We start from the raw sequence: 11404 nt of genomic DNA on the forward strand, positions 1-11404 counted from the left end.
TAGGGAAAGCTGGGTTTGTTTATCAGACTTGTTTTTGACCAACTGCCTGATTCTCTGGATGCCTTCTTTGGTTTGTGTCTTAAGGAAACCAGGCTCTGAACCCTTGCAGCCATCCCCTGCAGCCGGCGACCTTCCTTGGGGTCGCAGTCTTCAGAATGGAGCCCTCTTCCTAGAGCCCCTTGACATGCCCACCTGCCCTTGGTGAGCTCAAGACTCTCCTGAGCTGGATTCAAGGCTGTCTCTCCAGCCTCCATCTGTGACTTAAAAGGACAGACCTAGATCATTTCTATGGCCCCTTGCAGCTCAGATTTTCAATGAGTCTAGTGAAATCCAAGAACACAAGCTATGTTGAAGCCACAGAGCAGTGGATCCAGTATCCAGCTCTGTTTCTCTTTGAGATGATTGTCCCTGAGTCCCTGGATCTAAATAAGTCCATTTAGAGTCTACAATGCCTCAAGTAATCCCCATTCTGCTTTCAGTCCAGTCAGGATTTCTCCCTTCCCTCTGTTCCCATATTGGAGGATCCTCTTCTCTGTAAACTACACTAAATGTCTGCCTTTCTCTGCTTACCTGAGTGCTGGCCCCTGTTTTTACGCCAGCTGTTTCTGACCTAAAAACCTTTCATTTCTTAACCTCATTGTTTTCTTACCTTCCTGGATGTCGGGGCCTTTTCTTAATTGTTTCCTCATCTCCTGACTGAGAAGGCTACTTTTGGAGGTTACCGAGTTGCATTTCATTTACTCATTAGCAAGTCATACCTGACTAGGGACAAGAAACATAAATAAGTCAGAGCTACAGCACTTGCAAGGCTCTGCTGAATGGCTGAAACAGACAAGAATGGACAAAGATACAGAGTCAGAGGCTAGAATATATATTACAGGACCACTCTGCCTGGGAGGAGAGAGATGGGGGAGAGCTCAGAAGAGTCACACAAGATCTTGATCTAGGGATTTAGAGGCCAGTTGAAGTTGAAGTCTGCTGGGCCAAGAAGTGGGGAAGGGCACTGTAGACAGAGGGAACAGCTTGTGCAAAGTGACTGCATTTTCTAGCGCAGGGTTCAGTGGCGGTGGAGTCACAGAGCTGCTGAATCTTCTCGCACACCAACTCCATTAAAAGTTGATAAAGATGATAAAAAGATGTTTGCCCACTTAAAAATAATCACCCACAATTTTGTGCTGAGGCTATAGGCCAGCCTTATATCGAACTTAAGATGTACTTTGAAGGACTTCCCCTGTGGTCCAGTGGTTAAGACTTCGTGTTTCCAATGCAGGGGGCACGGGTTTGATCCTTGGTTGGGGGAACTAAGATCCCGCATGCTGAGTGGCAAAAAAAAAAAAAAAAAACCAACATCTCCCTGTACAAATATCCTCAATGTGTTCAATGTGCTTCTCAGCTCCAAATTAAACCTTAAAAAAAGTACCCTGATACCCAATCTCTGATCAAAAATACTCAGAAAATTCCAGAAATTTCCCAAGAGCAGAACTTGAATTTGCCCTCTGTACCAGCAGCTATTTACATAGCATCTACATTGCATTCAGTGTTATGGTAATCGAGAGATGATTTCAAGTCTATAGTAATGTTAGGCAGTTAGAATAGGGAAACAGGTTCCAAGATGGCAGTCAGAGGAAGTGGTAAGAAGCATGCAGAGACCAGACAAAGAGAAGGAAAAAGCCTGAGAAAAGGAAAACCACAGCTAGGGGTGAGAACCTGTTGGGGAAAACATGCCTAACACGCCCCTTTCCCTGATTGGCCTTGATCATACACCCTATCTGCATCCCCTTCCCTGATTGGTCTTAGGTACAAACCCCATTTTACATGGGGAATAGCAAACTGAGCCCCAGGAACCTCCAAGGGGAAGAGACAAAAAGTATAAAAAGGGAAGCCCAAACAGGTTGAGGCCACTCCTACCAGGGTTGGTCTGCTCTAACATCTCAAGAGTGTACTGCATGACACTTGCTTAATAAATCCTGCCTGCCTGAGCTGTCCTGGTCTGTCATTTCAATTCTTTGCTATGACAAGACAAGAACTGAGGGGAAAAACTGACCCAACAGGAAGATATGCTTAGGTTATGTGCAAATACTATGCCATCTTATATAGTATAAGGGACTTGAGCATCCAAAAAGTTTGGTATCCTCAGGAGGTCCTGGACCAGTCCACCACGGATAGGAAGGGATATCTACTTTCTCCTAAAGCTATCTTGACAGATAGGAAATGCCAAACAATTCTGCTGAGACAGAGACAAAGTTCAGTGAGTTTCTTTGAGTATCCTCTTTGCAATGACTTTACAGAAAGCAGTCTTTTTTTTTTTCTTTTTCTTTTTTCCTTTTTTTTTTTTTTTCCAATGAGTTTAAGAAAGCAGTCTTGATCCAGCTTTCTGTGTAGGATTTGGCAACTGATTTTATTGCCCCTAGATGTATCACTTCCCTGACTCAGTGTTATTGGGCATTTGAAAGGTTTTCCAGTGGAAGAAAAAAAATCTCTTTGGATTTGACTACAGTAGTTCTTCTTTTTTGAGTCCCAAACTCTTTGAGAATCTGATAGCAACAATGGAGACTTTCACCAGAAAAACTGATCTGTGCAAATACACACTCAATTTTGCATCCCATTTCCGTGGGTTCATTAACACCTGAAACCAATTTATGGATTCTGTAAGATCCCATTACTGCTAATCTAAAGGCAACGATCAGACAAACAGCATTGGGAATATCCCATATGTAGGTGTTCAAGAGGACTTCCCTGGTGGTTCAGTGGTAAAGAATCTGCCTTCCCTCATGCAGGAGATGTGGGTTTGATCCCTGGGTTGGAAAGATCCCCTGGAGGAGGAAATGTCAACCTGTTCCAGTATTCTTGCCTGGGAAATCCAATGGACAGAAGAGCCTGGTAGGCCACATTCCATGTGGTCGAAAAGAGTCAGACAAGACTTAGTGGCTAAACAACAACAACAAAATTAGTAAGTGTAAAATGCATGTGCTAGTCTTTGCTCTGAAACCAGCAAGTTCTATGGCCCTAGGGAAATCTGTTTGGAATATTGTGCAGGGAATCCTTGGTGAGAGTAGACAGCTCTAAAACATGCCTCTTGAGAAGACATGTCTAGACCTGAACTGATGCCTCTGAGACCAGTGGTTACATCAAACTAAACTTTACAGTCTTTTGTAGATCTAGGATCTAGGATTCTTTTACTTTTCACCTAAACATCAAGTTTTAAAAAATAATTGTGAGACTTCCCTGATGGTCCAGTGGTTGAGATTCCACCTGCCAATGCAGGAAACACAGGCTCAATGCCTGGTCCGGGAAGATTCCACATGCTGCAGGGCAACTAATCCCATGTGCTGCAACTATTGACCCTGCGTGCTGTAGAGCCTGTGCTCTTCAATGGGGAGCACGTCACAACTAGAGAGTAGCCCCTGCTCACAGCAACAAATACCCAGCACAACCAATAAATAAATAACAATTTAAAAAACAATTGTGATTAATTAGCACATTCGTCTATTCTTTTATTCCCAGAAGGCTTTAGGATCTTTCTCTAAATTACAAACTAAACTTGGTACAAGTCTTAGTATGTTATTATCATTGGTAAGGTTTTTTCCTTGTTTTTTTCTCATTGAAATGTTTATTGAGATAATGTTTTTAAACATGAAGTTGTAAAAAATAATACAGAGAGCTTCCAGATACTTTGCTGGTTTCCCCTAATGGTAACATTTTGCAAAACCATAGTATAATATCACAACCAGGGTATTGACACTGATGCAATCCAATCACGTTTTGATTTTCCCAGTTTTACTTATACTGGTGTGTGTGTGTGCACTAAGTTCTATACAGTTTTAACATTTGGTAGGTTCAAGTATCCATCACCATGGTCAAAACACTGAACACTTCCAATGCCACATGGATCCCTCATATTACCCTTTTATACCCACACCTTTTGTCCCACTCTCAACACCTAGCAACCACTAATCTGACCTCCCTTTTAAATGTTGTTCATTTTAAATGTTACATAAATGGAATCACATAGAATGTAATCCTTGGGGATAGATTTTTTTTTTTTCATGCAGCATCATTCCCTGGAGAGCCATCCAAGTGGTTACAAGTATCAGTAGTTCCTTCCTTTTTATTACTAAGTAGTGTTCTACAGTAAGGATGTATCACAGTTTGTCTAACCAGTCCCCCTTTGAAGGACACCTGGACTAACTCCAATTTTTGGTTATTTCAGATAAACTACTATGAACATTTGTGTACAGGTATTGATGTCAACAGAATTTTTCACTTCCCTGGGATAAGCTACCCTAGAGTATAACTGCCGAGTCATGAGGCAAGGACATGTTTAGTTTTATAAAAAACTGCCAAACTTTTCCAGAGTGATTATAACACTTCCCTTACCTACAAGCAAGGCTCCTCAGCATTCTTGCCAGCATTTCGTATTGCTACTTTTCCTTTCAGCCATCCTGATAGGTGTGTAGTCGCTGTGTTTTATGGCTGTGGAATTATTTGAGATATAGATTATTTCTTCAAATAGATGCAGCCAAGTAATTAGCGGAAATCCTAGAAAAATAACTCTAAAGTCTTTCTTTAAGGATCATAGCTGAACCCCACAGTCTGTGTTCAGAAACAAGTAAGGTCATGAGTGAAAATGAGAAAATAATTGAACTGCTATTATTCATTTAAAAATGTAATTTTGTTTATAGAGTAGCTCCCACTTAGATTAGCAGTGTTCTAAGCAATTAAATTGATTATCCAAGTAAAACTAAGACACTATTAAGAATATAAGCTGGATTTTAAAGTATCTTTGATATCAATTTTTAATTTAAATGCTTTATTCTCTGCAATTACCCTCTGTTTTTTCAGTCTTTTAACTTTATTGAGATTTCCAATGGCTAAGTCAAAGATCTGTCTTAGTAAATGTTACATTGCACTTGAAGATATGTGGGTTATTTTCAAATATCTTTTGATATTGATATCTATTATAATTCCACAGAGATAAGAGAACAGGCTCAGTATGATTTCAATACCTTTAGACCATAACATTTTTGCACTTTGTTTTATGTCCCTGGATATGTTCCAGTGTATCCTGGTTTATAGTCTATGGGAACTTGAATAGAATTTGTATCCTGCTGTTGTGTAAAAGGGCTTCCCTGGTGGCTCAGACAGTAAAGGATCTTGCCTGCAATGTGGGAGACCTGGGTTTGATCCCTGGGTCAGGAAGATCCTATGGAGAAGGAAATGGCAACCCACTCCAGTACTCTTGCCTGGAAAAATCCATGGATGGAGGAGCCTGGTAGGCTACAGTCCATGGGGTCACAAAGAGTCAGACAAAACTGAGCAACTTCACTGTGTGTGTGTTGTGTAAAAATAGTATAAATCTTAATTATGTTGAAATGGTTCATAGTGCTTTTCAGGTCTACTATATCCTTCTACTTTTCTGTCTATTCATTCTATTAATTTATGAAAGTCTGATATTGAAACTCTAACTAAAAATCTTAATTTATCTACTTAAATAATTGTAACATATAGTAGAACCATATGTAACTTTGTTCTGAATTTTCCAAGTTTCCTGTAAATGTGTTATCATACTTTAATAATTTAAAAAGTAAAAAAGAAAGAAAAAAATTCAGACACAATGATTTTATTATTAGTAAACAAAAGATATGTCTAAAGTTCTGGTCTATTACTCTTTACAGATTTCATGATTTCTTTGGCCCAGAAACATAAGATTAGAAATCCTCTAAATTTGTTATATCTCATCTACAATATTTAGGCAATAACCAAGGAAATCAACAAACCAAAGGAAATCTCAAGTAAGATCCCAAATCACTTGTCTGTTGGCTAAATATTTTTGCTAGTCTTACGGCAAGCTTGGAGGAAGCACTTCTATATTCTAAGACAATGGTTCTCAGGAGTGTGGTCACCAGAGCAGCAGCGACACCTGGGGACTGTTAGAAATGCAGCTTCTTGGCTGTATGACCCAAGGAGTTCACACAAGGTGCCCTCTGACAACCCAGAGGGCTGGGATGGAATGGGAAGTGGGAGGGAGGTTAACGAGGAGAGGACATATGTATACGTATGACTGATTCACGTCGATGTGTGACAGAAGCTAGCACAATATTGTTAAGCAACTATCCTCCAATTAAAAGTAAATTTTTAAAAAACCATTTTTTAGAATAAAAAAAAATAAGAAAGGCAAATTCTCCGGCACCACCCAGCTTACTACAGCATAAAACTCAAGAGGCGAGAGCAACAGTCTGGTTTTGAACAAGCCCTCCAGCTGATTCTGATGCAAGCTTGGGTTTGAGAACCCCTGTGAAAGGCAACCAGTTGCTTTTCTAATGTCTCAACTAAAGGAAGAGAGCAAGGAAATGCAAAAATCCACAACAAAGTTATGTTGGCCAGAATGTCCAGATCAACGCTAGCAAAAATGAGATGTGTTAGAAAAACTTCAAGGGGTCATAAAATCCTTGCTAGATTTTAAGATAAACCATGGACTGTGATCAACACATCTGATCAGCCAAGGAGCAGATTCTTCGATCAGAAACTGGCCAGGATGCCACCCCTGTCCCCTAGGAATTAACACCATCTGGCCTTACATGTCAGGATGATAAACTCTAATAGAGTCACAGATGTAGAAAACAAACTTATGTTTACCAGGGGAAAGTGGGGGAGGGATAAACTGTGAGGTTGGGATTGACATATATACATACACTACTACATATACAATAGATGACTAATAAGGACTCCCTGTATAGCACAGGGAACTCTACTCGGTTCTCTGTAGTGGCCTATATGGGAAAAATGATCTAAAAAAGACTGTTTAACTGGTTCATTTTGCTGTACACCTGAAACTAACACAACACTGTAAAGAAACTATACTCCAATAAAATTTTTTTTTAAAGATTATAAGTTCTAGAAGGAGTTCCCAATTTGTTGCGTTGAAAGCAAGCCCCCTGTTTTCACTGTCTGGGGCAGTGAGAAGGACAAATAAAGCCCCTTTTACCTGCATAGAGGGAACCGGGGTGCTGACTCCTGCCTAAACCACACACAGTAGGTTCTTTCTCCCTGAGAGGAAGAGAACTGAACAGCCCCTGAAAGGCTAATACCCGTCTCAGAAACACGATGGCGGAAGGAGAGCCTTGAATTAACCTTCCCTATCATTTGATTTAAACAGATACCAATAATTTAAATTAGAGTTTCGTTTTTTACTCCCCAAGCACACACTGACTCATAGGAAGATGGAGGCAGCTTAACAGGAAGAAAGGAAGTCTGTGATTTAAAACAAACTGGAAAATTCATGAATCACACACCCTTGCGCTAATTATCAAAGAAGAGATGGAGCAAGTGCCCGTCTGCGGAGAATATTAACCACAGTTTCTGACGGCAAGGAGGTGACCCAATTCCCCAGTCCTACAGATACGCTGGACCGGTCACCAAATCACTGCTGTATGTCTTCTGCACTGTGTTGAAATCAAACTCAGTGAGAGATAGGGCAGGGCTCTAATCTTACCGTGATTGGGCAAAAATAGAAACAAGTGCAGATGAATGAGACAGAGACTCCCCTAGTACCGAGAAAGGGGGGTGGGAGTGGCGCCTCATTATTTAAAGGCATTAATATAAACAAATTAAGTTAATTTGGGGTTCTGGCTTGGTGAGGGAGGGATGCTACGTAATTACTAGCTTCTATTTCTGCTTGGTGAACTTTAGATAAAGATTTTCAAGGATCACTATTTCAGATCCAGGTTCACCCCTTTCGGGTGCCTGCTACAGCACTAAAATATGCCGAAAACCGAAGCTTGGTCCATCCCTCTGTCCCTCAAGCCCACATCAGCCCTCCACCTGTCCAGGACCTCCCTGGATGAATGAGGTCAAGCCCACAGAATAGCTACTTTCATTTCTCCCATCCCTTGAACTATATTTTAAAAACACAGTCAGTGGCCCAGACGGTAAAGAATTCACCGGCAATGTGGAAGACCTGGGTTCAATCCCTGGGTTGGGAAGATCCCCTGGAGGAGGGTAGGGCAACCCACTCCACTATTCTTGCCTGGAGAATCCCATGGACAGAGGAGCCTGGCGGGCTACAGTCCATGGGGTCGCAAAGAGCCGGACATGACTGAGTGAGTGTGTCTGCTGTATATAATAATCTAAGCAAACATTTATTAAGAACCTCACTGTACCAGGTTCTTGTGCTGATGTGCAAGGATTTTTTTTTTTTTTTTTTTGCTGTTAGAAACATTATTGTGAAAGATGACATGCTTATGGAAAAGTGAAACTCCTATTCATCATCACTAGGTGAAAAGACAGAACCCTGTCAGGCCCAGGAACACATCTGAATTCACCTTCCTGATCCCAACCCCTCCCAGGGCCCCTCCCCAGGTAACCACTCTCCTGACTCTTGGGGTAATCATTTCCTCTTGGGGTAAAGCATTGCCTGCTTTTATTCACAGTTTGATCCATTAAGTATGAACCCAGCTTTCTTTCGCCTCTTTTTCACCTTTCTAAAAATGGAACCATCCAGCTTTGGGCATCTTTTTTTTTATTCAGTGTCATGTTTTTGAGATTCATCTATGTTTTTGTGTTATGGTTGCAGTTCCTGTATCTTTACTGTCTGTACAGTATTCTATTGTATGACTATATTTCAATTTATTTATCCATTTATGGACATTTGGATTGTTCTAATTGAGGGATAATATGAACATTAGGTGTTAAATTGCATTTTGACTAATATGAATATTACATTTAAATTGTGGTGCAGTACGTGTGTGCAGCGCATGAGTGCTCAGTCGTGTCCAACTCTTTGCGACCCCGTGGACTGTAGCCCACCAGGCTCCTCTGTCCATGGGATTCTCCAGGCAAGAATACTGGAGCGGGTTGCCATTTCCTCCTCCAGGGGATCTTCCCCACCCAGGGATCAAACCTGCGTCTCCTGAAGATTCTTTACCACTGAGCCACCTGGGAAGCACTTCCTGATTAATAATAGGTATTGCTTTGGCTGTTAGAAATCCCTTTAGTGATGTGTGTATTCAAAGTTTTGGGGGCTTGAAGGGGGTTGTCCATTTTTCTTTGGGATTTTTTTTTCTTTCTTACTGTATTCTTACTGATTTGCATCCTGTATGTTATTTGGATATAAGTTTTCTGTTGGTTTTTTTCCAATCTTTTTATTGAGGCAAAATACACATAATATAAAATGTACCATCTTCACCCCTTTTAAGTATAAAGTCACAATATTGTGGTACATCATCATGCTCTGTCTCTGGAGTGCTATTCATCTTGTAAAACTGAAACTGTGTCCTTTAAACAGTAACTCCCTCATTTCCTCCCTCCCCCATCCCTGGCAGCCACCCTTCTGCTTTCCGTCTGTGCATTTGACTGTTCTAGTTACTTCGTGTAAGTGGGCTCACACAGTATTTGTCCTTTTGTGTCCAGCCGATTTCACTTCACGTCCTCAAGATGGAGAACAGGATGGAAGTTCTGTAAAAACTAAGAATAGAGCTACCATATGACCCTGCATTCCGACTCCTGGGCATCAATCTGGAGAAAACCATAATTCAAAAAGATACATGGGGTGGGGGGGCTTCTTTGGCCATCCAGTGGTTAAGACTCTGCGCTTCGAATCCAAGGGGCATGGGTTCAATCCTTGGGCAGAAAACTAAGATCCCACATGCAGTGACACCAAAAAAATAAACACTTTTTAAAAATAAAAAGAAAGAAAAAGCTACACGCACCCCAACGTTCACAGCAGCACCATTTACAGCAGCCGAGACATGGAAGCAACCTAAACGTCTATTCACGGATGAATGGGTACAAAAGATGTGGTGCTGTAATCTGAAACTAACAAAATACTGTAAATCAACTATTCATCAATCTAAAAAAATAAAAACACAAAAAAGATTCATCTTCATTGTAGAATGTGTCAGAATTTCCTTCCTTTTTAAGGCTGAATCATATTCCATGGTATGAATGAACCACAATTGGCTTATCCATTCATCTGTCCATAGACACTTGGGTTGTCTCCACCTTTTAGACACCATGAATAATGCCACTATGAATATGGGTGTACAAATATCACTTAAAGATCCTTGTTTTAACTCTTTGGGGTAGACACCCGGAAGTGCTGAATCATACACTATTCTATTTTTAATTTTTAAGGAACCACCAAACCATCTTCTGTAACAGCTGCACCATCTTCCATTCCCACCAACAGTGCGTGAGGGTTTCAATTTCACTGCATCCTGGCCACCACTTGTTATTTTCTGGGTTACTGTCATCCTAGTGGGTATGAAGTGGTATCTCATTGTGGTTTCGATTTGTATTTCCCTGGTGATTCACAGCATTTAGCATCTTTTTCTGTGCTTTTTAACCATTCATATCACTTCTTTGGAGAAATGTCTATCCAAGTCCTTTGCCTGGTTTTGAATCGGGTTGTTTGGCAAGCAATTTTAAAAGAGCAATTAGGCATGGTCCTTCATTTTGTCTAGTACTGGAGACCCATCACATAAGCAAATCATTCAAACCATGTATAAATGAGGCAGAAGAGCCAAAGTGAAGGCTCCTCTTTCTCGAGGACACCAGTATGCTGTGGGTGTCTGTGGAGAAAGGAACACATCAGTCGCTTCGCCTGGATGCACGTAGAGGGTGACTTGCTCACTGAGTGTTTTCACCTCGTTATCTTAGTTCAGTTCAGTTCAGTCGCTCAGTCGTGTCCGACTCTCTGCGACCCCATGAACTGCAGCACGCCAGGCCTCCCTGTCCATCACCAACTCCCGGAGTCTACCCAAACCCATGTTCATCAAGTCGGTGATGCCATCCAACCATCTCACCCTCTGTCGTCCCCTTCTCCTCCCGCCCCCAATCCTACCCAGCATCAGGGTCTTTTCCAATGAGTCAACTCTTCGCATGAGGTGGCCAAAGTATTGGAGTTTCAGCTTCAACATCATACCCTCCAATGAACACCCAGGATTGATCTCTTTTAGGATGGATTGATTGGATTTCCTTGCAGTCCAAGGGACTCTCAAGAGTCTTCTCCAACACCACAGTTCAAAAGCATCAATTCTGCGGCGCTCAGCTTTCTTCACCATCCAACTCTCACATCCATACATGACCACTGGAAAAACCATAGCCTTGACTAGACGGACTTTTGTTGGCAAAGTAATGTCTCTGCTTTTAAACATGCTATCTAGGTTGGCCATAACCTTCCTTCCAAGGAGTAAGCGTCTTTTAATTTCATGGCTGCAGTCACCATTAGCAGTGATTCTGGAGCCCAAAAAAGTAAAGTCTGACACTGTTCCCATTGTTTCCCCATCTATTTTCTATGAAGTGATGGGACCAGATGCCATGATCTTAGTTTTCTGAACGTTGAGCTTTAAGCCAACTTTTTCACTCTCCTCCTTCACCTTCATCAAGAGGCTCTTTAGTTCTTCTT

This window comes from Giraffa tippelskirchi, chromosome 13 (assembly GCF_054371585.1).
Source record: "Giraffa tippelskirchi isolate mGirTip1 chromosome 13, T2T-mGirTip1v1.2.pri, whole genome shotgun sequence".
Classification (NCBI taxonomy): Eukaryota; Metazoa; Chordata; class Mammalia; order Artiodactyla; family Giraffidae; genus Giraffa; species Giraffa tippelskirchi.